Raw genomic sequence first — 27,846 nt, forward strand, 5'->3', positions numbered from 1 at the left:
ATGACCTGGATACAAATGACCAGAAAAACATATCAAAAATCATTATAGGCAAAAACTGTAATAAAAATGCAAAAATACGAAAAAATCTTGCAATATTTTGAAGATACAGTGCGTTAAAAAATTGAAACAACCTTATGGAAGAATTTTTCTTTCTTTTGTTGCAGATTAAATTGAGGAAAAATGGGTTACACAATCCAGCACAGAATACTCATCCTCTCCCAATACATTAGATGTGTCAGTTATGCCCATACAGAATGCCTTCACAGAAAAGTATGGGTGGATGCACCGAACAAGTCCTTCATCAAGCGACTGTACAAGTTCCAAGGGACAGGGAATGTGACAGTTGATCGACCAGCAAGCTACACATTTTGATCCAAGAAGTCTGGTCTCTGCGTTGGTAGTGCCCATACGGCATCGCATAAGTGTTTAAAGATGTAGCCGTACAGAATTGGGCGTTGTTCACAAATTGTTATCTGTAGGCAATGGAAAACGTGTATCTTTTTGTCAGTGGTTCATGTCATCTGTAACGGCAGGCGGGAAAGAACTCTATGACTAGTTTTGGTCTGACGGGGCATGGTTCCACCTTGATGGATATGTGAATGCACAGAATTCAAACGTTTGGTTATGGAAAATCCACATCAGCTGCACGAGTCTCCTCTGCACGGATAAAAAATGGGTATTTGGTGTATAGTTTCATGTAAGCGAATATTCATGACATTCTTTCATGTACAGTGAACACTGAGCGCTACACACAGATGAGGTAATGGACAGGGAAGGTGCCACTAATCTCTTACTACAAGAATGGCAAGAGAAGTGGAATGCCCCTACAACTGGGGCGTGGACAAAGAAGCTTATTCCTGAGATAGGACCGTGACTGGGGAGGAAACACGGTGACGTGGGATATTACCTGTCACAATTCCTTTCCGGTGATGGAGGATTTGATGTATGCTTATACAGGTTTAGAAGAAGGAAGCTTCAAAATTGTGTGTGCTGCAGTCAAGAGGACCCTCCCTGCCACACCTTTTTTGAATGTGCTCCTTTGCACGTTGGGAGGATCTAAAATCAAGGTATAAAATACAAGAGATTACCCCGGAAACTATAACAAAATATATGCTGAGAGGTAAAGAGGAATTGCTGACAACGGGGAGATTCGTAGCTGAGGTTATACGAGCAAAGGAAGTAGAATACAAGAAGTGGGAGGAGTTACGTTAGGGGAGGAAAAACTTAACGACCGAGACCTGGTAGCTGTGGCAGGGCCCGGGAACGGCACAGCCGGGCCCGGTGTCCCTGGCCTTAGCGGTTAGAGGCAGAGGCAAGATGAGAATAAGGAAAAGATCCGGAACCGGTGAGCCGACCTGTCATGCCGGACGTACTTCCGATAGGCGGGGAGGCTCATTAGAGTCGCAAGGACACTCCCCTGGGCTGAGTATTACTTGATTGCTGAGCCGGCCCAGGGGAGCAGAAGAACAAACAACACAAAAAAGTTACAAAGTAAAGAGACTGCTAAAACAAAAACAAGTTACAACTCTCTGGAATTCAGAAATACGAATTTTTTTTTTTTTGTTAAGTTTTTCTCTGTTTGACATAAAAATACCTTGAATATTAAAATATCATTATACTATAATGATTCAAAACTAAGCAGTAATCAGGACAAAAAATCTTTTAATGGTCTACGTAGATAAAATTTTAGTTTTTTTTCATTCACCTTCTAATATTATTAATTCAAAAGCTCAAAGCTTTTAATTGGGAAATACGATGTGAAATGCTGGTAGCATTAGAAAAATGTCAAGCCTAAAGGGGATTCGAACCCAAAACCTCTCAAATGAAAGACGATGTCACAATGGAAGTCGATAGTTTTCATTTAAAATTATTCCAGTTTTGTTATTTGGAAATTTTTTACAACGGTGCTGCTACATAAACTCTTTCTTAAAAAAAAAAATAATTAAAAATAACAGCTGAACTTGAACTTACCGAAGTCGGTCCATTAAATGTGAAGGAAGGTTTGATCAAAGGTAACAAAAAAAAACAAAAAAAAAAAACATACGGGTCGAATAAAAAATTATCATATTTTATTGAAACATATTAATATATTGCTAACCAAATTAAAAAAAAGAAGAGATTCTGAAATATGACTCGTATATAATTTTATAAATAATCAATCATTGTTCAAGAACCAAATTGATCAGTTTCGTTTTTATTTTACGTAGGAAATTTTTCTGACGGTCCCGCAGTATGTTGGGCGATTTCTTTTTAAACAGAAAATTCTACAATCACGTAGACTACATGAAAATGTTTTTTGTTTGTTTACTTATTAGTTTTATTTAATATTATATTTAATTATATATTAAATGGCGTCATGAATATATTCAAAGTAGTTTTATAAGGAACACAAAAAAAAGCATTCGCTATACATTCCCGCATTCCAGACAGTCTTATCTCACACTAGATGATAATATAATTTCTTATTTCTATCAAAGACTCAGATTTTTCATATTTTGCAAACAACTTTTGCAATAGTTTTTTTAGTAGTATTTTTGCAACTTTGAGTACGCTCACCCTTTTACACTTAAAGAGATTGAGTCGGCGCTCAAAGATGTTGCTTCAGGGAAAGCACCAGGGTTCGATGGTATCAATTCGAAATTTTCATTAAACTGCGGAAAATACGCAAAACTATGGCTGGCCAGATTCTTCACTGACATAATGCAGACCGGTAGCGTGTCTAGAGAGTTCAAGCGATCGAAGGTAGTAGCCAAATGGCTACTACCCCCGGTTTTAAAATTAAAACCGGGGAAACCAGCAAACTTACCCAAGAGCTACAGGCCTATAGCATTACTATCAGTGACATATAAATTGCTAGAAAGGCTTATGTACAACAGAAACTGTCAGAGGATATATGATGTTATACCAATTGAACAAGCAGGCTTTAGGCCAAAACGAAGTTGCACTGACCAGGTTTTCCCGCTCACAACGTACATTAAAGCGGGGTTCTAAAGAAATCTTTTAACCTCTGCTGCATTCGTTGATTTATCAGCCGCTTACGACACTGTCTGGAGAGGAGAAGGCACGATTTGTAAGGTTCTCCGTGTAATCCCATTCAAACTAACAGATCGCATCCTTAATAACATATTGAACGACAGAATGTTCCACGTTATCATGGGATCCGATATAAGCTCACCGAGGAAACTCAAGAACGGCCTGCCACAAGGGTCGGTACTTGCGCCTCTCCTTTTCAGCCTCTATGTTGCGGACATGCCCGAGACAAGATCTAAAACGCATGGCTACGCCGATGACTGGGTGCTAACAATAAAATGTAGATCATTTGAGGAGTCGGAGGAGGTCCTGATGATTGACCTGGAGAAACTGGAAAGGTACTTCCGGAGATGGCGTCTCCAACCGAATGCTAGTAAAACAGAGGTGTTATGCTTCCATCTGAGTAACAAGTTTGCTAATAGGGAGCTTAGAATTCTATTCGAGGATACATGGCTCTTTCACAATAAGACACCGAAATACCTAGGCGTAACACTTGATAGAACGCTTTCATTTAAGGAGCACCTAATGAAAACTACAGGGAAATTGAGAGCGAGAAACAACATCATACATAAGCTCTGTGGAACGACCTGGGGAGCATCGGCTTCCACTTTGCGCACATCGGCTCTGAACCTGGTCTTCTCGGCTGCTGAATATTGTGCGCCAGTGTGCCTTAACAGCCCATGTTCATAGAATTGATGCTCAACTTAATAACACTATGAGAATGATTGCCGGCGTTATCAGGTCTACTCCCGTGGAATGGCTCCCGGTATTGAGCCACATACCACCCCCAAATCTGCGCCGTATGAACGCTCTTATAAGAGAGTAGAAGAAGATCATGGACAATCGAAACCTGCCAATACATAAGGACATTGAGGATGCCAGTCATGGTTGCCATCGATCTAGAAAGCCACCTATCAAAACAGCAATTGCTGCAACATAGGACGAATTTAACCTAACTAACCCCTGGCGTCAAGAATGGACCACAAAGCAGAATAACCAACTCCCATGTATTACTCAAAGGCCGCCGGGTTTTGACTTGCCTCGTAAGACATGGTCAACGCTAAACAGAATACGGACTCAGCATGGTAGGTGCGCCTATTTCCAGTATAAATGGGGTAAAACACCGACGCCCCTTTGTGACCGTGGAGAAAACCAAACTGTTAAACAGATCACAGACTCCAGAATCAGTAGCATATATTACTTTGTTAAATCTTTGTTTGTAATTTTGACTGTAATTGTGTTGCGTTTTGATGCCATACGCAAAATAAATAAAATAAATTTGTAACTTTTTGCAGTAGTATTTTTTTGAGTCCATATATCAAATCTATAAATATAATAAAATGATAACCAGGGTCATGGTTGTGCATGCATCATGCAAAAACTACAGGACAGATTTTAATAAAACTTTGGATTTATACGTTAAAGTCTTTGTCACTATTTCCAATTATTAGAATTATCAAGATATTCCTAATCTCAGAGTTCAAATCTATAACAATATTTAATATTATATTCAGTGGCTGTTTGTAGCAAAAAGTAGTGGGTGTGCTGCTCCAGAAAATTTATTTTCTGGACCTTTTCAAGGCCATGGTTAAAGTTTTCTGTAAAATAAAAGAATCAAAAAAAAAATGAATCAAATAGAATAGCTGGAAGCAGGATATTAATTTAATTTTACACTTAATCACACTCAAGTATATGGTACACGATTTTTAAACATTGTGCTTAAAACCCGTATTCGGTGTAATCGAATAAATAATAAAATGTCAATATTGATAATATTTTTTAGTATTATTAGATTATTACTTAATAAAATATCCGCTTAAAAACACCATTGTACAACGATGCTTAATTTAAATTTCTGTGTATAGAGAAACAAATACATAATTACTTTTTACTAATTACCTTTTCTTTCGCCCTTCCAGCGTTTATTTGGACAGATTTGGCAATCGAAGAGCCCTTTCTTTCCATCATCTTCTGATCGCTACTGACAAAACAGCTAAACAGCTTTCATATTCCTTCCACCGACTAAACTAGAAAAGGAACGAACAAAGAACGTTCCATACACACGCGGAGTAAAAAAAAATAAACTACCTTCCACCAGCATGCCAAAGTCGGCATTGCAGGAGCGACAGTGCGCTCTCTTCCTCGCAGCCTTTCGTGCAGCTTCCTACGAATTAAATGTTACTTGTTTTTAATTTGTTACCGAAAAAAGATAATTATAATAACCATTATATTTCATTCGTATGAGCAACTTAAAACCAAACCGAACCGGTTCGTGCAATCGTATCGTGCAGCAACTTAAACGAGAACGTCTTACTAATTGGGGCTGGGTTCTCAAAACATTGACGACGAACAGACAGACCCGATGCTTTATTTCATGTCGGAAGAAGTACGGTTTCATTTATCTGGGCATGTTAATTCACACAACACCAGAAACTGAATGGTTAAAATTCTCACCCCAAGTTTGAACGTACACTTCACGATGAGAGAATCTGTGTATGGTGTGCTGTTTCTGGTAACCGTAGAACGGGACAATATTTTTTGACCGTACTGTTAATACGGAAGAAATGTATCGCAAATTTTCGAAGAATACTTAAATCAGCAAACAGATCGTGAAAAAAAATACACATTCAACCGACAAAATGGTGTAATGTATTATACATTAACGATTCATTCAGAAACAAGTTACAAGTTGCCGCCTGAAGTTCTAGTTACAAACTGTCACTAGAGAGGAGTTAGCTTTCACTTTCATCAGATTTGTCTACTTAAGATTTTTCCTTCAGATTTTTATTTGAAGGATGGAGTTCAAGAATCGAATTCTCATGCTATCGATGAACTGAAGAAAACATTCAACAAGCAATCGACGGCATTGAAAGAACGTTTTCCGTACGGTAACTCTTAATACGACCAAACTAAGCGCAAAGTCCATCTCTTCACAGGGCCTCACTTCGAACAATAAAAAATAACTATGCCAGCATTTTCCTGGAAAGATCAGGAGAAACCATAAAAAAAATCTTGATCAGAGTATCATCATAAAGTATAAAATTAATGAATAAATAGGGATGAGAGGTTACTGCCAATTTTATGTATAAAAATAATATTTATACGAAATAACTGTGAATGCAAAAAATTGCATTAATAAATATAACGGATATCGAATAAAATAATTTTGAAGAAGATAACAGCTAAAAATTAAGTTAATTGAAAAATATGTAAGACCGTTCATTAATTTATCAAAATTAAATATTTAAGCGTAATAATATCCTTAACTAGGTCGCCGAAATATTATGTTATGTAACGGGAAAGTAGTTGAAGCTGAATTAGGAATAACGGTTGCAGAATCGTAAATATAAACGCAAGAAAATATATAGAACTTTTAATTTACTAAACGTTTCTGTCTATATGTTCCACCGGTATCAATAAAGAAACACTTGAGACAGCCCATTTTTATTATAAAATCTTGAAAAAAAAAAAACTGGTTCTGATTTTCTAAAGTAGCCCCACGATGTAATATTATATTATATTTTAGACGGAAGTATATGCAGCCATAATTTACCCCTTTCTATGGGAAAGAATGCGTTATATACACTCGACTTGTAGTGAAAATTATACAGTGTCTCATACGTTTCCTTACGTAGGAAAAATAATCTGTTAAAAAGAGATATCCTTGTAATGGGGCTGGTGATACGTTCCTTGAGATGATTTATATTTTGTATCTTTTCCTTATGCACCGTATGGAAAAAAATGTTTATTTTTTTTTCTATGTTTTGAAACTATGGGGTTATATTTTCTTCAGCTGTGGAGGACTCAAATCGAAATGTGTTTTCAAAACAGTAAAGTTATATAGAATATATTATAAAAATAAAAATTATTTACAAAAGAAAAAATGTATATTTTTCTATAAATGAAAACTTATTAAACACCTGTACATTAACACCGGAGAAAAAAAATCACATTAAGTATTTTGATTTTTAAGTAACTTTCTTTAAAGAAAATATTATCTTTAGTTAATAATTATAATTACAAAATAATAATTCTCTCACAAAATGATATATTCTTAAAATATTCTCGACCAAAAATTGAACAGTAAAGAAAAAACTTAATTTAAAAAACAACGTTAAGCGGCAATTTACTAAACAAAGGTTAAACCCCCATAAATTTAATAATAAGACAAGAAACATTATTAATGTAAATTATAACTTATACATGAAAAAAATAAACAATAATTATAAAAAAAGAAAAGATGTGATGGAAATGTAAGATAAAAACGAATAGTAAAAGGAGACGAAGGTAACATTTTGGGGGAAGGAAAGAAAATAAATATATTTAATATAATTTCTACTTTGTCAACACAGAAATTATTTACGTATCGATGTTTTTTTAGAATATTATTACCGTACTTAATATAATTATGAAACTAAAGGTAAAAATAATTTATGATGTTTCATTTAAAAGAAAAAATAAAGTTAATGTAAGCATTTATTACTAAATTTATTTTGACATCCAGATATAAATTATAAACAGACAAATACACTATTTATATACACTATCTTTATATTTTTTTTTAAGAAAAAGTTCGGTTCAGTAATAAAAAAAATCACTGATCTACATATAAATGGGAAAAAATGTATCATTCATTTTGGGTAGGCTCAGCAGGTTTCCTTAACAAAAACCCTCACAAGGCGCGAGTACACACGCACACACACTTATATATACAAGCACGCACAGAGAGAAGGCGAGAGAGAGAGAGAGAGAGTAATTTAAATAAAGACGAAATCCAAACAAGTTAACTATATATAAAAAAAAAAAAATACCTTCTCCAGTCTTCATATGGTTCTAAACAAATAACAACCCAGTTTACACTATAGCAATGACAAAAAAAAATAGTTTGTGCTACATTTTAACTGCCTCTGATTGTAAGGGTATTTTCGAGTCCTAGAGGAAAACAATTATAAAAAAAATTTAAAACCACTCATATTAATGCAATAAAAAGTAGAAAATAAAAAATATGTAAAATAAATTTTTAACACACCACTCTTAAATTAAACGCATTAAAAGATAAAAGATAGTTTTAGGGCGATATCTCAGACTTACAACAAGTTGTAGACTTTACAACAAGCTTCGATGGTGATATGTAAGATTATGTGAAGTCAGAACTTCAAATTAAAAATCTTATGTTTTTGCCAATTTTTTCATATGCTTGATGAATGCCCGAAAGAGTGGGGAGCAACGATTTGTACTTTGACATGTACAAATACCACTCTTGCCATTCATCACGCATACGAAAAAATTAGCAAAAACATGAAAGTTATAAGTTAAAGCTATGACTTTCACATAACGTTACATATCATCATCAAAGCTTGTCAAATCCATTCTGAGATATCGTCCTAAAATTATTTTTTACCTTTTATTACGTTTAATTTAAGAGTAGTTTAAAAAGTTTTTTTACACATTTTTTATCGTCTACTTTTTAATGCATTAAATATAAGAATGGTTTTTAAAAAGCTTTTTTATATATATTTTTTATATTTTACTGTTTAGTCTTCATAACTTTATACTTTACAGCTGCGCTAGCGCACAGGGTTCAGCGTATTTAGCGAAAGTTGGGATCGGTACGTTTTACGGTGGATGAATGCAATCAAAACATAAGGCTAAACGATTTAATCTCAGCATAACCAAGATCCGGTCAATCAAGACTATACCCGATTCGTTAAACAGTTAGCGCTCGACTTGCTGATACATACGCCGTTTGAATCGTGAAAATCGGACGAGCGGTTGCCGAGATATTACGGCGGTACCCAATTTACCAAATTTCCGAACGGAGCCCCGGAGGCACTTGAAAATACTATCATCCTTCGGGTATCACTGGAAGTGGATGTGAATCGACATGGAGAGGTCGAAAAACTTTTTCAGAGCGCTAGAACCGACCGTTTTCGAGATATTTGCGATTTTCTTCCGAAAATTCCTATCCGGTTAATAAGTACTAAATGTTCCCAAAACTTCGGTCGTTACTGTACAGAATTTCAAGTATGTACTTCAAACGTCTGCGAATTTTAGATCCAAACTTACCGAAATAAGCTGGGTTATCTTTCAGTAAGAAAATTTGCATGTAAACGAGTTTGGATAAGTTCAAGGGGCATTTTTTTCAGTTAGCAACTTGGGGCATCTTAGCGACTTGAAAATGTTGCTAAAATGTGTTGTCATCAGGAATAAACCTGTATGCGAAATTTCAGAGCGAATGGATAAGCGTAAGTGATTTAAAATTCAACTGAAGTGATTCATAGAGAGTTATGATATATTTTTAAATAATTACACGATCAGGAATTTAAAATAAATAACAACAACAAAAAAAATTACGAGACAACTCGAAACATCTAATTTCGGGTTTAACACCTGGAAAATTGTTTACTTTTCTAAATATATAATTTTTATCTCCCTCATTAAATAAGAATAAAAAGAATCAAATTACCGAATGCACCATATTTCCATAATACCCATACAAAAAGAAAAAAACTCAAAGATATAAAACAATATTGTTAAAATCTATCTACACTAGCACAATAATTAACATTAAACCTTTCCGCAAGTTAAAAAGTATTATTGCTTAAATTACTATTTATTTCATAACGAAAAAAAATTGAAATAGGGAAAATCTGATGTGACACCACATACTTCCTTGTACGACTATTAAATACATATACACATTTTTAAACGTTCATAAAATTTTACTTCACTAATCAATTTTTTTTTATTTTTATAGTTATCCAGTTATTATTTATTGTAATTTTTTTTTACAATCAGAGATTAATAATTATTAAACAAAATCAATATATTAAAATTAAAAAAATGGAAATTAAGTCGGATTCAAACCGATTCTTCGTCTTGTAAGATCCAAATATTTTATTAATAAAAATTTTATTTGGCTACAACTCTGGAACCATGAAAATAAGTATGATATTTCGTTGAAAAGCTCTCAATGAGGGCTTGTTACTGCAATTACGAATAAGTCCAAAATCAGAATATTTTGATATTTTTTGGACATTTTTAGTTCAGTCAATTGCAATCAAAAGGGGGGGGGGGGGTGCAAAACTAGTTGTTACAACAGTCCTAAATCCAAAATTTCAACATCCTACGGCTAATCGTTTTTAAGTTATGCGAGATACATACGTACGTACAGACGTCACGCTGAAACTAGTCAAAATGGATTCTGGGACAATCAAATTTCCGTTGAAATCTGAATACAAAATTTTTCGCGATTACAATACTTCCTAAACTTCATACAAGGAAGTAAAAATAAATGTATATCAGTAATATTAAATAATGCGTAGAACATACATTAAGTGTATAATATAGTAAAAAACATATAATAATACGTAACAAAAAATCTAATGAGTAGAAATTTGCTGATAAAAGAATCAGAATTAACAAAAATTATCTGAAAGAAATTAATATTTACCACAATACAGTTTTATAGTGATTTTACGCTCTTATTAATAAAATGAAATTTTATGTACATATAAAAATGTGTTTAATTTAATAGGCGTACAACAAAGTCATGTGGTGTCCACATAAGATTTTTTTATATTTTCTTCACCTTTTTATTACATGTGTTATCCGTAAAACATTAGAATCATTTGTCCATTACATAGCACATATGATAAAAAATGTTTAATTTTCCAATTATCCGGTCACGGATAATCGGCGTTTCATTATATATATATATATATATATATATCACAGGAAAGAACTAACAAGAATCTTACAACATGAAGCTAAACGGTATACTTGCATCAAATTCATTTCAAATTTTCATCCTGTTGCAAGAAGCCATTACACATGACTCGGATAATAGCCCGATAATCCCTCCCTTATCATTATTATAATGCAAGGTAAGGATTTATGGTGGATGATATGGAAATGAAAAGTACATACAGGAAACAAACCTCATAATATCTCGAATAAAGCAAACGGTGAGAAAACTAAAATCAACTACTACAGTAATAAAAAAGCAAAAGTTATTTATAAACGTGAATAAAAAAAACGAAAGTGCTTAAACCTACACACGTGTTATAAATAGTTGACTACATACTATAATGTTTACAATAAAAATGGAATGTCGGTCGTATGAACTACTAATACAATAGAATAAACAAAAAGAAAGAAGCGTGGTACGGTACGGTAAGAGGTAACGCATGGCCAAAGAGAAAGAACCATCTTGACAGTAAAACAACGATGTGCTGCTAGAAGTGGCCGCTTCTAGTGCTAATCCACACCACAGTACTGGATACACACCGTACCGGAATGACTCATAGGAAGGCGAGGTCAGACTAAACTTAACCGATCTCCGCCTACATATCTACCTATAAACCAACAACATATACTAGTTTTTAAGTCCCGAGTCAGCGAAAACAGCGTCAGAAACAAAGCAGTATCCGTGAGATCACGTGACAAAACACATAAAGGAGAGAAAGCAGTATATCTCGATCAAAATTCATCCGTACGTTACGATACCTTTGATTTCAATAAATACGGTATACATACAGATACTACTAGTATTACTAGCAGTAATACATTTCACATAAAATAATAATTTCCACCGTCTCGAATATAAAAAGAATAGATAACAGGTTAAAATACAAACAAAAAAATTAATAATCAAATGCGTAAACCAATATCCCAACCCCGTAGCGGGAAGATACCCACCTTGTGACGCTACCGGTCGCCACACCACCCTTCCGTTCCAAGCCCAGAGGGGATTTACCGGAAATCGTCCAGACCCACTAACTGATTACATCTGTCGTCAGCCAGTCTTCGGTCGGGATGCCACCGATGTAAATGCCTCGGCAGACATTTGCATTAATAAAAAATACAAATCAAATTTCGCCTTCACGTAGGCCTCAAACGGACATCTTCATATCCAACCTAACATGACTCCCTCAAACTAACTGACCGAAACCGCGAACCCCACGCCTAGTCCAGATTTGACAACACCGTTCGTGACTGTAAATGCCTCAGAAAACGAACGAGTTTAAAGTTTAATCAGTGCTACACTCATACCAATCAAAATTATGTCTTACGCAACATAGAGATTCAGACCTACACCGAATTAAGTCGACCAATTTAGTTCACCTAACAAGGAGAATGCAACCTCATTCCGGTCCGCGCAGAATCCGAGGATAAACCACGCACCACCACCCGGTCCCGGTAATCAACCGGGTAAACCGACAACCAAAATACATTCGAACTAGTGATGACACAAAAACAACGCTATTTTGTCACTGACCAAAGAACAGATGCAAATCAGAGCAGTAAGTGGTGCTCTCTACTTCGCATAAACGCAACAGTTAATCAAGTCCCTATGCTACAGTTGGGGCGAAAAGTGCCTTTTCATGTTAATAGAATAATACAGTTACATATGTAGAAAATATTATTGTGAATACAAAACAATACAAAAAAGTATATTCTTTACTATTGTTGAACAGATTGACTCTTTATTATTATTTCCCACCATAAGCTGAGTCCTGCGCATGTCACTTCGGTTAGTGTGGGAAGGACGTGACAGTCTCTAGTTAAACCACGGCAAATATAAGTGATTTCACTGTTGAGAAACGTTTGATGACGTCTGTGTGGGTTCACAAACGCCAGAACACAAAGAAGACAATGACAGACATTTTGAGGGACTTCGCTGTGCGGTTTGGAAAACCGCCACCATCACGACCAACGTTATTCGCATGGAGAAGAAAACCTTTGCGAAATGGAAGTGTTCTCGATGCATCACGTAGCACAAGGCCTACGACTCACACCAAAATTTGTGTTGCTGTGGAGGAATCAATTGAACGATCGCCGATGAAGTCAAACCGTAAGCAGTCTGCAGAATTGGGGTTCCCGCGATCGACTAAGTGAGATCATATGCGGAATGACGAATGTTTCATGTTTTCGGCCATCCTTAGTAAATGAGTTGAGTGACTGTGAAGTGGAACAATGTGTGGATGTATATGAAAAGCTGCTCGCACGCTTCTCACATAAAAAATTATCAGAAAACCGTTATGTTTTCTGACGAGTATGCAATTTATCGCAGTTCAAGAAATCGTAACGTCTTTTTTTGGGCAAACGACAATGCACACTTTTATGAGGAAATCGAGTGCAATCCACCGGATGTTATTGTTTGGGCAGGGATAAGGGCAGATCATCTGCTTGGACCATATTTCTTTGATGGTTATGTGAACCAGCACAGCTATCTTCACGTGATTGACACGTGGTTCCTTCCAGAATTAACTGCAAGAGGATTTTTTTTTTTTTTTTTTGGTTTTTCTGGGCGAAAAACGGTTCATCGTTATCATCACCCGAACACGATGTAAGTGCTTTAAAAAACTATGTAAAAAACAACAAAGTTTACAATTAGAAATTTAAAAGAAACGTCCAGAAAACAAAACATGTAATATAACACAAAACAATAGCATAAAAAAAAATTAAAACGAAATAAAAACTCAAAGGAGAAATTTAAAAACAAAATCAAAACAAACTAAAATATTAAAATAAAGACAAAACAAAAACTTAAACTAAATGTTAAAACACAAAAACACACCACTACAAGTACTATGAATATTACTATGCGTAAAATATTAGCATCCCGAAGAAATAAAAACACCTAATCTAAAACTTCTTTATTATTGCCCAGGATTTGACAAAAATTCCCGGGCAATTTAAATTTACGACGCAAGGCCGCATATCGTATACATTCCACAAGAATGTGGACACAATCAAGCGGCAGTTGTATCGCATGCATACTGGTGCGTTTATTGGTGACATCAGATACCCGTGTGTAGCTCTCGTATGACCTATCCGCAATCGGCAGAGGACCACATCTTGTCGGCAAATTTTCCTGTGGGAAGAATTTCATGGTAAGAGGAATAGCTGACATCGTTACACTTCAACAAGACTGCGCGTCGTCCGCCACATTTTTCCTTGAGTGTCCGCACTAGGCTAAATGAACTGTTTCCAAACCGATAAATGAACCTTGAACCTTGAACCTTGTAAAAATGTTATTCACAATAAATATTAATGTCAACCAGACATAAATATTGAAATATACTGTGTTTTTGCATTCATAGCAATTTATTTAGCGTATGGCACCAAAACACAACACCAATTACAGTCAAATATTACAAACAAAGATTTAGCGAATTAATATATGCTACTGATTGTGGAGTCGCCATCAGGAAATCTTCAGGAGTTCCTTCATAAGCTGTCCTAGGACAAACTTCTGTGATGTGTTTAACAATTTAATTTTCACCACACTTACAAAGGGGCGTCGGTGTTTTATCCCATTTATAAAGGAAATAGGCGCACCTACCATGCTGAGTCCGTATTCTGTTTAGCTTTTGAGTGATACATGGGATTTGGTTGTTCTGCTTTGTGGTTCATTCTTGACGCCAGGCGTCAGTTAAGTTAAATCCTTCCTCTATTTCAGTAATTGCTGTTTTGATAGGTGGCTTTCTAGATCGAAGGTGACCACGATTGGCATCCTCAATGTCCTCATGTATTGGTAGATTTTCCTGTATTGGTGAGCCTACATCGGATCAGTTACATGTACTATGCTATTAACATGTAAAGGGATTTTTCGCCCACACTGTACAAAAATATAACATAAATATAATACAACTTATATAACGTACAAATATGAAATAAGAAACAATGTAAAAACAGTTTCTGTTCCAGAACAGTATTCTCTGTTCCAAATCGCAACCGCATAGCACAAGCACAACACAATATTTCATTGTCATCTTATAAATTATTTACTACAATCGATCACATGCCAGACACCATTTGTTGCGGAATGCTACTTAAGTAAGAACACTTAATCACAACATCGGCGTTAGTCAAACTTGTAAAAAAAATTCCCATCCAATAAATACTCATTCATTTATTTTTTCACCAGCGAGTAGAAAAAAAATAGAAATTTTATCCACCCGGTCAAACATTAAAAAATGTTTCGAAGCAACACAAAATCATTACAACGTTGTCAGTCACTGTTCCAACTAACAATATTCCATTAGCTGAGTAGCCAAGTTCTTAGCTAATTCCAGCATACTGAAATTCTTCCGGTAGTATTCAACATATGTTAGTTGGATGTGGGGAGATAAGTAGCAACGGTATACAATTGGTGGAGAGGAGTGTTTTGACTACCTATTGTTGTCTATCGCAGCCCTATTTATTTACTGTAGAATAAACGTTCCAGTCAGCAGCTGACAGGATATGTTTTGAAATACACGGAAAAATTCTACTAGTAGAAACAAAGTTGGAAAAAGTTACTTTAACCATACATGTCCGGAAACTCTTAGTTTTCCATTTTTCCGTCACTTTGTGTATCATATCTCGAGAACGAAATAAGATTTTCAATGAAATTTAATATAATGATTAAACTGACATTTTCATTGAAAAATAAAAAAATAAATCATAATTTTTCGTTAGAAAATTTCAAAATGCCGACTATGTTAATTTTTAAACCATTAATATATATGTTTAAAATATTTTTTTTAATTGGAAAAAAATCATAAGTACTCTTTTAGAAAAATCATAATTAACTTATTTTAAGCAATTAAAAACAATCGCCGATCTCCGAGACGGAGTGGTAGCCCCTCGGCCTTTCATCCTTCGAATCCTGCGGTCAGGGATGGCATTTTTGATACGCTAAAAAAATTCCATCTGGTAAAAAGATCAAAGCAATCGATACCCGTAATCTGATTACAATCGAATTATGGCGAAAATCGATTGAGGGAACCGATCTGAATGGAGAATCGTTTTAATTTCCTCCATTACTAAACAAATAACACTAAAGAAAGAGAAACATATCAATTCGTTCTTAATACATGGATAAGTTGCCAAAACAAAAAATTGGTAAACAGACGAAAAGTAGTAAGCGTTTTCAGATACATAGCACAAAATTCTTTTCTTATTTTGGTATGAGAATGCTACTCTTAAAAATTTCTACGGATAATTCAGAAGCATTCAGTATCGTACTTGTACGAATCATCCGTCACAACGTAAGATGATGTCTTAACTTTAAAATTCCCGAACTTAATAGTGAAAATTACAAAACAAAAAACACATATAACGCTCGTTTTAAATTGTTATGTATCTACATACATTGATTACTCTGGAAGGCCAGGCGGATTTTAACGTATTTGGTCTAATTTGAAAGGAGCTAATTTCTAGTTGGGCTCATCCGAATTTGGTTTACATTGGTGTATTTCTTTAGTACCAAAGTCTTCCAAAATTCATTCTTGTAGATAATAATAGTAATAACAATTAAAAAGTTAATTCAATCCATGTTAGGCTTTTTTAATATACACTAAGAAATTAAATATTTTTAGATAAAAGAAAGGAGTTGTTTATTTACAAAATATTTAAGATAACGTACCTTTTTTTAATAAAGAATTTAAAAACCGATTTTACAGTTCAATGATTTTCATCACGTCGTTTAACATATAATTTATTTGATTCTAATTCACTAAGTGCTAAGCGGTCTAATGTTTTAACTCGAACAAGAGTGACTTAACTTTTCCTTTGGGAAAATGTTTCTTTTCAACATTAAATTGCAGCTTTATTCGAAGTAGTCATTCTATTTCTACATAATATTGGTCCATTAAAAATAAAAAATGTTTACAAAAAACTTTTCCGTCGTATATAGCACGTGCTCGCTTTCGTACAATTATACGCAGTCTACAGATATTAAAAAGTTGTGCAAGGACCAAGATAATAATATATAAATGATATCTATCGTTTTCAAGAAAAAAGTTGCATTTTTATTTCCTTGTGCGAAGTAAAGGAAATATTAGGATCGCGAAAAATGTCGGTTTTCAGATTTCAACGAAAATATCTACTTTGACCATCCCTGAATCCTTTAGACTAGTTTCGGCGTGACGTCTATACGTACGAACTATGTATCTCGCGTAACTCAAAAACGATTAGCCGTAGGTTGTTGAAATTTTGGATTTAGGACTGTTGTAACATCTACTTGTGTACCTCTTCCTTTTGATTGCAATCGACACATCCAAAAGTGTCCAAAAAAGCCCAAAATCCAAAAAAAAATTGAATTTTGGACTTTTTCTTAACTGCAGTAATAAGCCCTCATTGGGAGCTTTTCAACGACATATCATAAGTGTTACTTTTCATTGGTTCCATAGTTATAGCCAAATAAAATTTTAATTAATGAAATATTTCGATCTTACAAGGGGATGGCACAACGGTTCAAATTCGACTTCATCTCCTTATTATAACTTTTTTTTTTTAAATTTAAATATATTGATTTATTAATAATTATTAATCTCCGATTGTAAAAAAAAATTTTATTATAAATAATAATTTAAAAACAATAAAAAAAACATATGAAAAAATATCAGAAGTTATTAATGAAATAAAATTTTGTGTATTTTTAATTTATAGAAATTCGCGATCACAATATTTCCTTTATTTCGTATAAGGAAGTAAAAATCGGTAACAGAAAATATTTCTAGAAAATTAATTAATAGCTGAATAATTATATTATTATAAAATATTATTAATATATTATAATTGTAATAAAATAAAATTTAATTTTATAGCAAATTTACTTATTTATTTATGAAATAACAGGTTACATAGTAACAGCACAATGACATGATGTCAACAGTAATCTGCAGAGATGCCAAGGAATCTGTGCGCAGTCTGGCATGTAAGTGTAAATATACCGGTATATGTGTAGTCTTGAATAGATTCAGGCCGACCACTACTGAGACGTATGGTTGATTGAAACCCTACTACAAAAGAACACCGGTATCCACAGTCTAGCATTCAAATCCATATAAAAGCAAATGCCTTTACAAGCACTCGAACCTTAGTACCTTCGACTTCGAAAATCAGCTGATTTTGCGATGACGAATTTAAACACTAGACTAACCCGGCGGGTTAAAAATAAAACGCATTAATTACAACGTATTAAACAATTACAACGATGTTAATTAATATTACATAAATATATAAACTTACATTAAAATAAATGTTATTGATTGATTCTCCGTACCTGAAACAAACGAACGAAAAAAGAATAAACATCTTTACAAAAATAAATAATAAAAAAAATGTTTTTAGAATATTATATACAAACCAGAGATTATTATTTCTATTAGCAAAAAATACAGTTAAAATCCATTGTGGATAAGTGATTATATTAAAAATATAAACTATGAGAAACACGATATGCAAGTACTTTTATTTATTAATTTTATATGTATACGAGATAACTATGAAACTCATAAAAAAAAGTGATGTGGACACTACATGACTTCCTTGTACGTCTATTAAATTACATACACACATTTTTGCTGCACTTAATTTAAACTTACTTCGTTTGAAACTGAGATATCATTCTCTAATTCTTTAATAAAGTGGACAGTTACACAATTGCGCTGTGCTGACCACCACATAGCATCATACTTATTTGTGGTTTCCGTGTCAGCAATTTATATTAGTTTATATATTATCTTTGCTTCACGTCGCTCAAGTAGTTGGTGTAAGTGAGAACGTATTGGATCCGTAATCGTAAACACATCGGTTCGAATCGGACTTCTTTCAATGAGAGCTTATTACTACAGTTAAGAAAAAGTCCAAAATCCAAATCTTTTGGATATTGGGCTTCTTTGAACTCTTTTGGTTCAGTCGACTGCAATCAAAAGAGGAGGTACACAACTATATGTTATAACACTTCTAAATCCAAAATTTCAACATCCTACGGCTAGTCGTTTTGTGAGTTATGCGAGATATGTACGTACGTACAGACGTCACGCCGAAACTAATCAAAATGTATTCAGGGATGGTTTAAAAATAAATATTTCCGTTGAAATCAGAAAACCGAAATTTTTCGCGATCACAATACTTCGTACAAGGAAATAAAATAAACATATACAGAGTTTCTAAAATGGTGGGCTGGTTACACTTTTTCGGATTCTACGTGTACAATTAAACAAAAAGTATCCTTAGGAAAAATGGCAATTTCTCCTTCGTCCTCACCTTGTCCGCCATTTTGTTATTTTTATATAAAAATTTATCTCAAGTTCGGATAGAGGAATTACATTAATATTTGGTAATCGTCTTTGAAATAAAGTTTTAAAATTAGCTAAAAATAAGGAATTAAATACCTTCGCAAATTACAAAATGGCGGCCATGTTTATTTTTCAATCCGTTATATCTCCGTAAATATTAATTTTATCAAAATTTATGTTATTTGCTATATAATATTATTTCTATATAATAGTTTAACTAGTCATCCATCAAAAATCTTAACTAGAATTCTATACAGAAGAATTGAGAGGAGAGTGGAGGAAGTGTTAGGAGAAGACCAATTTGGTTTCAGGAAAAGTATAGAGACAAGGGAATCAATTTTTGGCCTTAATAGTAGAAGGAAGATTAAAGAAAAACAAACCAACATATTTGGCGTTTATACACCTAGAAAAGGCATTCGATAACGTAGACTGGAATAAAATGTTCAGCATTTTAAAAAAATTAGGGTTCAAATACAGAGATAGAAGAACAATTGCTAACATGTACAGGAACCAAACAGCAACAGTAACAATTGAAGAACATAAGAAAGAAGCCGTAATAAGAAAGGGAGTCCGACAAGGATGTTCCTTATCTCCGTTACTTTTTAATCTTTACATGGAACTAGCAGTTAATGATGTTAAAGAACAATTTAGATTCGGAGTAACAGTACAAGGTGAAAAGATAAAGATGCTACGATTTGCTGAGGATATAGTAATTCTAGCCGAGAGTAAAAAGGATTTAGAAGAAACAATGAACGGCATAGATGAAGTCCTACGCAAGAACTATCGCATGAAAATAAACAAGAACAAAACAAAAGTAATGAAATGTAGTAGAAATAACAAAGATGGACCACTGAATGTGAAAATAGGAGGGGAAAAAATTATGGAGGTAGAAGAATTTTGTTATTTGGGAAGTAGAATTACTAAAGATGGACGAAGCAGGAGCGATATAAAATGCCGAATAGCACAAGCTAAACGAGCCTTCCAGTAAGAAATATAATTTGTTTACATCAAAAATTAATTTAAATGTCAGGAAAAGATTTTTGAAAGTGTATGTTTGGAAGTGAAACTTGGACGATCGGAGTATCTGAGAAGAAAAGATTAGAAGCTTTTGAAATGTGGTGCTATAGGAGAATGTTAAAAATCAGACGGGTGGATAAAGTGACAAATGAAGAGGTATTGCGGCAAATAGATGAAGAAAGAAGCATTTGGAAAAATATAGTTAAAAGAAGAGACAGACTTATAAGGCACATACTAAGGCATAAGGCATCCTGGAATAGTCGCTTTAATATTGTAAGGACATGTAGAGGGAAAAATTATGTAGGCAGGCCACGTTTGGAATATGTAAAACAAATTGTTAGGGATGTAGGATGTAGAGGGTATACTGAAATGAAACGACTAGCACTAGATAGGGAATCTTGAAGAGCTGCATCAAACCAGTCAAATGACTGAAGACAAAAAAAAAATATAATATTAAGTTTTTTTTATAACAAAATGATATTTTATTTTTAAAGCAGCTTAACAAATATCCGAGTTATGGCAGAAAATTGATGTAATTTTTTGTTTGTTTTCATGTCCTCATCTTCATGTTCTCGTTCGATTCGAGTAAATATTAATTGCTTTTATTTCTTGTTAATTCTAGTATTGTAAATTAGTATCAAATTAAGTAATAATTTTTTTCACAATAAGACCTAATAATTAAAAAAAAATAAAACAATTATTTGCGTAATCTTACGTTAATTATTGCAGAACATTAGGTGTACTTAAACATAACAATTGTCAAAAGTTATCACAGATGTTCAATGTGTCCACCATTAGAAATTACACAAGTCTCCAGTCTTTTTCTGAAAGACTGTCTTAACCGTTCAAAAATTCCGAGAGTATTCTTAATTTCTTGAAATTCATTTTCAGGAGGATCCTTAGTTGAAGATCCTCAATGATGAATTGAATAAACAATAATATGTTTCAAATGTCCCCACAGGTAGAAGTCAAGAGGGTTTAAGTCAGGTGATCGGGCAGGCCGGGCACTGAACTTCCGCAGCCTAACCATTTTTTACGGAAAGTTTCATGAAACCATATATTTCCTCTTAATTGTAGAGGTAGTTCTTCCAACAAATGTGGAAGATTTTCGGTCAAATGAGCAAGATAATTTTCTCCATTTAAACGATTTGGTAGAATGACTGGACTCAAAAGATAGTTTAGGGAAAATGACTCATATGTTTAGGGAAAATCTTTGTTGACGCTACTTTGGAAGGTACCATAAGGTTTTTTGTCGCTCCAGATACGCTGGTTGTGACAGTTTTGAACACCATTCCTGTTGAAAGAAGCTTCATTTTTACATCGTTAACATGATCAACAGTAATAGTCGCTATGCAAAATTATTCAAAAGTGAAAAATTAATATCGATTGTTTTATTATTATTTAATATTAAACCTTATTGCTAGAAAAAGATTACTTAATTTGATACAACTTACAATACTAGAATTAACAAGAAATGAAAACATTAATATTGTAAAGTGGAGGACATGAAAACTGACACAATATTACAACATCAATATTCTGCCATAACTCGGCTATTTGCTAACCGATATAAAAAAAATAAAATGCCATCTTGTTCAAAATAAAAGGCTTAATATTTTATTAAAAACATATATTTTGATAAAGCTAATGTTTACGGAAATAAAACGGATTGAAAAAATAAGCATGGCCACCATTTTTCAATTGCAAACGTATTTAATTCCTGATTTTTGCTAATTTTAAAACCTAATTACCAACATGATTTCCAAATATTAATGTCATTCCTTCATTTCTCTATGCGAACTTGAGATATAAATTTTTATATAAAAATAACAAAATGGCGGACGTGGGGAGAACCAAGGAGAAATCCCCACTTTTCCTAAGGATATCTTTTGTTTAGTTTTACAACTAGGATCCGAAAAAGTATAGCCAGCCCATCATTTTAGAAATATCCTGTACAAAAATAAAACGATAAATTATCCGTTTAAATTTAATACTATTATTATTATTATTTAAAACTCTCTTTTTAGTATGTACTTCACAAGCTACAAAATATTACGTACAGATATTAATAATTCATATCAGAGACTACCAATCATTTACATGTAAAAAGAAGATAGTTAATTATTTTTAAATTTATAATTTTTATTAAAAATTTTAAAAAAAGTAATAAATTGATAATAAATTTCTGGGATTGGCTATTTATTCTTATATAGTGAGAAAAAAAATTGAAACAAAAATTTATATTGTTAAACATTGATTGGCTCTACCACATACACTACTACTACGCCTATGAAGAAATTAAAAAAAATTCGGTTAAAAAAATTTACAATGAATAAAAATATACCTTTTTCCAATTTTTAAGGAAAAGGGGGAATTATTTTGAAAAGGGCAAAATATGTTTTAAATGGAAATATAAGCACATACGCTTGAATTGAGCTAAATATAAAGTGGGGTCACGTTTGCAAAATTTTGAGAAAATTATATCCCAAAAATTTATCTACCCCCTCGAAGATATGACCCCAAAATTTTACCAAAAAATACTGTCCCATACACACGAGTTTTGTACAAAATTTCATAAACATCGCTTAATCCAATCAAAAGTTATTAAGCTTCAAACACGGCAACACACGTACATTTCGTAATAATTAATTAAAATACAAAATTCAATACAAAATACAAAATTCAATACAAAATACAAAATATAAATTAAATCAAATATTACTGTTACTTTTAAGATTTTTTTTTAATCTTCTATAATTTCCTTCATTTTATAGTAAAGTAGTATTTCAGTATGAATGCAAATACCGCTATGAAAAACACCTCTCCTATGTTATATAAAAATAGTAGAATTCCAAGAAACTCAGTTAATAAAAAAAATTCTACGAAAGGTGCCACCAAATTCCAGCGAATCTACATTAAAAAATAAAGAAACTTTAATCCAATCTTTTCTTTAATACACGATAATAATAAGATGTTTACTACAGAGCTATGAATCTTCTTTTTTTATTACTAATGAAGTTATATATTTGCCGATAAGTATTAAATTACATAAATAGCTTTATAATATCGGTAAAAACAACACTGGAAGACTGTGATGTTTTTACTCTCTCTCCCCCCAAAGAAACGTATAATTCTTTCTTTTAATTACTTTTTAACATATATCGACTTTACGGTCATATGAGATGCATTATAAAACTTCTAGAAATATGTTTAACAAACAAATATTGTGTTTTTTAAATGTAAGTTAAAAAATTATAAAATTTAATTATAATATATCGCTTCCGAAAGGCAGTGTATAATAAAATGATCAGCTGGCGGATTGTCTTTTGAACAGTAGTACAATAGAGTAATTACAGAATACGTTATAACATGGTTGTTAAAAAGCAAACCGTTATTTTATATTTTGATTTTATCCGCATCATATTAATGATAATTCTCAAAATTATTATTATTCAGTTGTAACAAACCGACGATACAATTTCTTTTTAACATTTAAAAATAGACATTACTATGGTGAATTCAGTTAAATTATTTATATAATATATAATAATATATTAATATAATATAATAATATATTATATAATATATATAATATATTATATTATATATATAATATATTATATTATATATTATTATAATATATTATATTAATAATAATATAATATATAATATATAGTTTCCACTTACCTATTGGTGAAGATCTTTAATAGTAATATTCGAGCGCTTTCGGATTATTAATCCATCTTCAGGAACAAAGATGTGTTATACATCATAATTATTTACTTTACGTATCATTAATTATACTAAATTGAATTTTATAAACATATAAATATAACAATTGAAACCTTCATAGTGATATGACGGGTAACGTTAACTTTATTTTACCTTTTGACGATCAATTATTATATTTATGTTTTTATAAAATTAAATTTAGTATAATTAATGATATGTGAAGTAAATAATTATAATGTATAACACATCAATATTCCTGAGGATGGATCAATAATCCGAAAGCGCTCAAACATTACTATCAAAGTTTGTCGGTAAGTGAAATCTATTATATAAATAATTTATATATTAATACCAACAGGCCGTGCTTAATAAAATTGATTTAAATGAATTAAGTTAGCTTGTAGAGTGAAGAATAAACAACTGTTACGTCACAATCAACATCAGTGCCGATTCACAACGCGGCCATATCTATATACAACACTATAATTATTCCTCATATATTAGTCACAGTATAACTGATTTGTCATATAGTAGTCATTATAATCAAAAGTTTATATAACATTACATCTTCTCAATTTTATTAAAACCCTTGATTTTTTTCATATATGATCACTCTTTTGTTCTCGTGTTCAATTTTTAAACTTTTCGCGTACTAAAAGTAATTTTATTGCGTATAAAATTAATGAGTTAGTAAGATACAGTGGCAAAACCGTGCTTCGATTACCTCCTGTCACTGTATACTCAATCGAATCGAGTTAATTTGAGGACAAATCGAAATTTACGTATCGTCAGAAAATACTGCTTTGAAATTATCTGATGTTAAAAATCTATGCATAAAAGCCATCGATAAAGCAGGCCAGAAGGAATGGAAAAACTGTATAAAACATGTAACGGATATTATTGTACCAAATATTGGGAACTGGATAATATAATAGAAAACAAAATTGAGTCTTCCGTTGTTTCTTTTAATACTGACAGCAATACAGATTTCTCGCAATAAGATAGCGAAATCTGAATTGAATTTATTATTTGTTTATTATCTTAGAAATTTAATCTATGATATTAGTGAAGTTTTGCTGTTTTAGACAATTGGCAATTTCATAACTCTTAAAAAACTCAAATAAAATGTCTTAATTTATTTAAATTTAAAACATATATAAATATATATAGTATATTAAACATTATAATTATTTACTTACATATCATTAATTATACTAAATATTTTATACCTTTACTTTTTTTAAATATACTAGTGTGTGGTAACTGAATATCAACGTCGCGTAGTTTCTTTTAGCATCAGGTTTTACATGAGGTGCTTGTGAATCAGCCGTCTGAACGCTCGTACGCGTAGTCTGTTTACTTGAACTCTATAAGCTAACTGAATAAGATATATGTGAAATAACCGTACCGTGAAATATAACCGATAACTGGTACACGGTTAAACAACCCCAAATTGGCGATGAGAATAAAAATATATTACTACGCATTTAATAAGACATACTTTTATAATTTATTTTACGTGTAATGTTAAAAAAAAAAAAAAATAATAAAAAAATGTAAAACACAATTGAATACCTATAATCAGAACCTTCGGAACAATGAAAATATATGTTGAATGTCTGTAAATTGGCTAGAATGAAAGAAAGTCCAACAGCAATTACCTTCTCTATATTCAGTTTAATTCTGGCTTGTACCTGTTGTTAGGACTCACTTTTTTTTTCTTATTAATTTATAAATACATTAACTGTCTCGTTCTTCTTACTCTTATGTAAAAGTAAACAGATTTGAATATTCAGATAGCCTATTTTTCAAATGATATTTTACATTAGTAATTCATTATTATTAATGCATAATTCAGTCTAAATTTAGATAGCATACTGTCATCAGCAATGTAATCTTCTTTTAATATAACTCAAACTAAAACGTTAAACATGTAATGATCATTATAACTTATTAAAATTGATATTTAATCACCAACTGAACAATGACTTTTATTTATTACAAAATATGAGCCAACAAAGTTAATATATAGAGTAATTACACCTAACTTGAGGTATTACACCGAAGCGTTTAGTTGTTCGAACATATTTTTTGGTCCTTCGGGCCGGATATTGAAGGTTCTGCGAGGTTCGCCTGATAAATTTTGCACATATATGCGTAGCATGTGAATGAAAAGAAATATTGGAATGAAATAAAAAAATTAATAAAAGTACAATACCTTAGCTGCAAAATTCAGTATTTATTTTTCAATATAATCTCCGTTTAGACTGATACACTTTTCCCAGAGTGTAACAAGTTTTTGCATTCCGTCACTGGAAAATTCTGGCGGTATTTCTCGGATCCAAGTGGCCATAGCTTCCTTTACCTCAGCGTCGGTGGTGTAATAATTACTTTTGAGATCCCTCTACAAATGAGGGAAAAAATGGAAGTCACACGAAGCCAAATCCGGCGAGTATGGCGGATGCGGAATAGGCTCGAACTTCAGCTTGCGGAGAGCCATCAGAAAGTTTGCGCGGTACCCATCGTGCAAAGATTTTACGGTAACCCAATTGCTAGATAATATGGCCTACTCGTTCTTTGGATATGGCTAACTGAATAGCGATGCTTTGCCGGGTGATTCTTCGGTCACTTTGAAGCAAATCGTCCACCTCCTTTCGATGTTTCTCGCCAGTCACAGAAACTGGTCGTCCGCTGCGAGATGCGTCTTCATTTGTCGCTTTACCAACTTCACGTTTGCGAAATTTCAACGCACACCTGTTCACAGTACTCCTGTCAGCAGTTTCACTACCGTAAACCGCTTTTAAACGATGAAAAATAATCGTAATATTCACATTTTCTGCTGTTAAAAATTCGATTACTGCACGCTGTTTTAACCGTGGTTGACATTTTGGCGGTAATCGACTCCATTTTATCTGCTACTGAAAATAAACCGATTAACGAATTTCAACGCATTATCGCAGGTTTTTAGAGGGGGATTTTAGCTATCTTGTGCTGCCTTGCACAACTCGATAGTTCCGTTTGTCTCCGTGTAGAAAAATCCGTGCAAAATTTATCAGCCGAGTTCCGTACAATTCATAATTTTAAAAATTCAATACTAAATTTACGATTAATACGAGAAAGGAATTAACGGAGTTTCAGATATTATACAACATTAGAGATGGGTTCGCAAAAATTCATACTATTATAACACCATTTTAATTTATTTATATTTATGTGGTTAATGATTTACATTATTAGTTCAAGTTATTAGTATTATTAAGATCAAAGAGCAATTGCTATACAAAGAGGTACTTTTCATTATGTTAATTAATTTAATTTTTAAATGAGTGAAGATTGATAGGGTAAAATTTAATATCATTTTTACAATACTTGAAAAACATTTGGATAAAATTGCTCTTTGATCACAATAATACTAATGACTTGAATTAATGTAAAAATGTAATTTTTCTTTATTGTTCAGTATTAACTCAGAGCTAATAGTCAACATGACGTCTCATTAAATCAGATATTTCATTAATAATGTATTAAAATTATGCAATCATTAAACATTATACATAAGTATAAACTGTTGAATGTCTTAGTTTATTAGTCTTGAACCAGCCCAGCGAATTAGCATCAGAATAATATAACCAGAACGGTATGTTATTCGACGAACACCTGTAACAACACCTACTGATGGGTAATAAGACAAATTAATCTTTTACAGGACGAGAAGTAGTTTTTATAGCCATGTTTGAACCGAAGATTCGAACTCAGAACTTCAGGATGAAAAATAGAGAAGTTACCATTAAGCCACAGAGGACGGCCGTTTTTTTTGAAAAAAAAAGAAAAATTTCAATAATGATACGAAATTAATGATCGGTAAGTAAAATAAATTACTAGATTTTGCAAATATATGTTGTAACTAATATTGTCACTGATATAAATTGAGACGAATTGTGATAAATTATTCAGCGCATTTTAGGTGTTAATGAAAAAATCTGATGTAGAT

The 27,846-nt window shown here is 32.6% G+C and overlaps 1 long non-coding RNA gene across 1 annotated transcript in view; it reads right to left on the minus strand.

The window, feature by feature from the left end:
- LOC142331468 (uncharacterized) overlaps nt 1-27,846 on the minus strand; it is a 131,663-nt gene that overhangs the window by 43,750 nt on the left and 60,067 nt on the right. Inside the window, exon 2 of the long non-coding RNA XR_012758001.1 lies at nt 18,055-18,088. This is a non-coding gene — a long non-coding RNA (uncharacterized LOC142331468). The remainder of the gene's footprint in view (nt 1-18,054; nt 18,089-27,846) is intronic.

Source organism: Lycorma delicatula, chromosome 10, assembly GCF_047948215.1.
Source record: "Lycorma delicatula isolate Av1 chromosome 10, ASM4794821v1, whole genome shotgun sequence".
NCBI classification, from domain to species: Eukaryota; Metazoa; Arthropoda; class Insecta; order Hemiptera; family Fulgoridae; genus Lycorma; species Lycorma delicatula.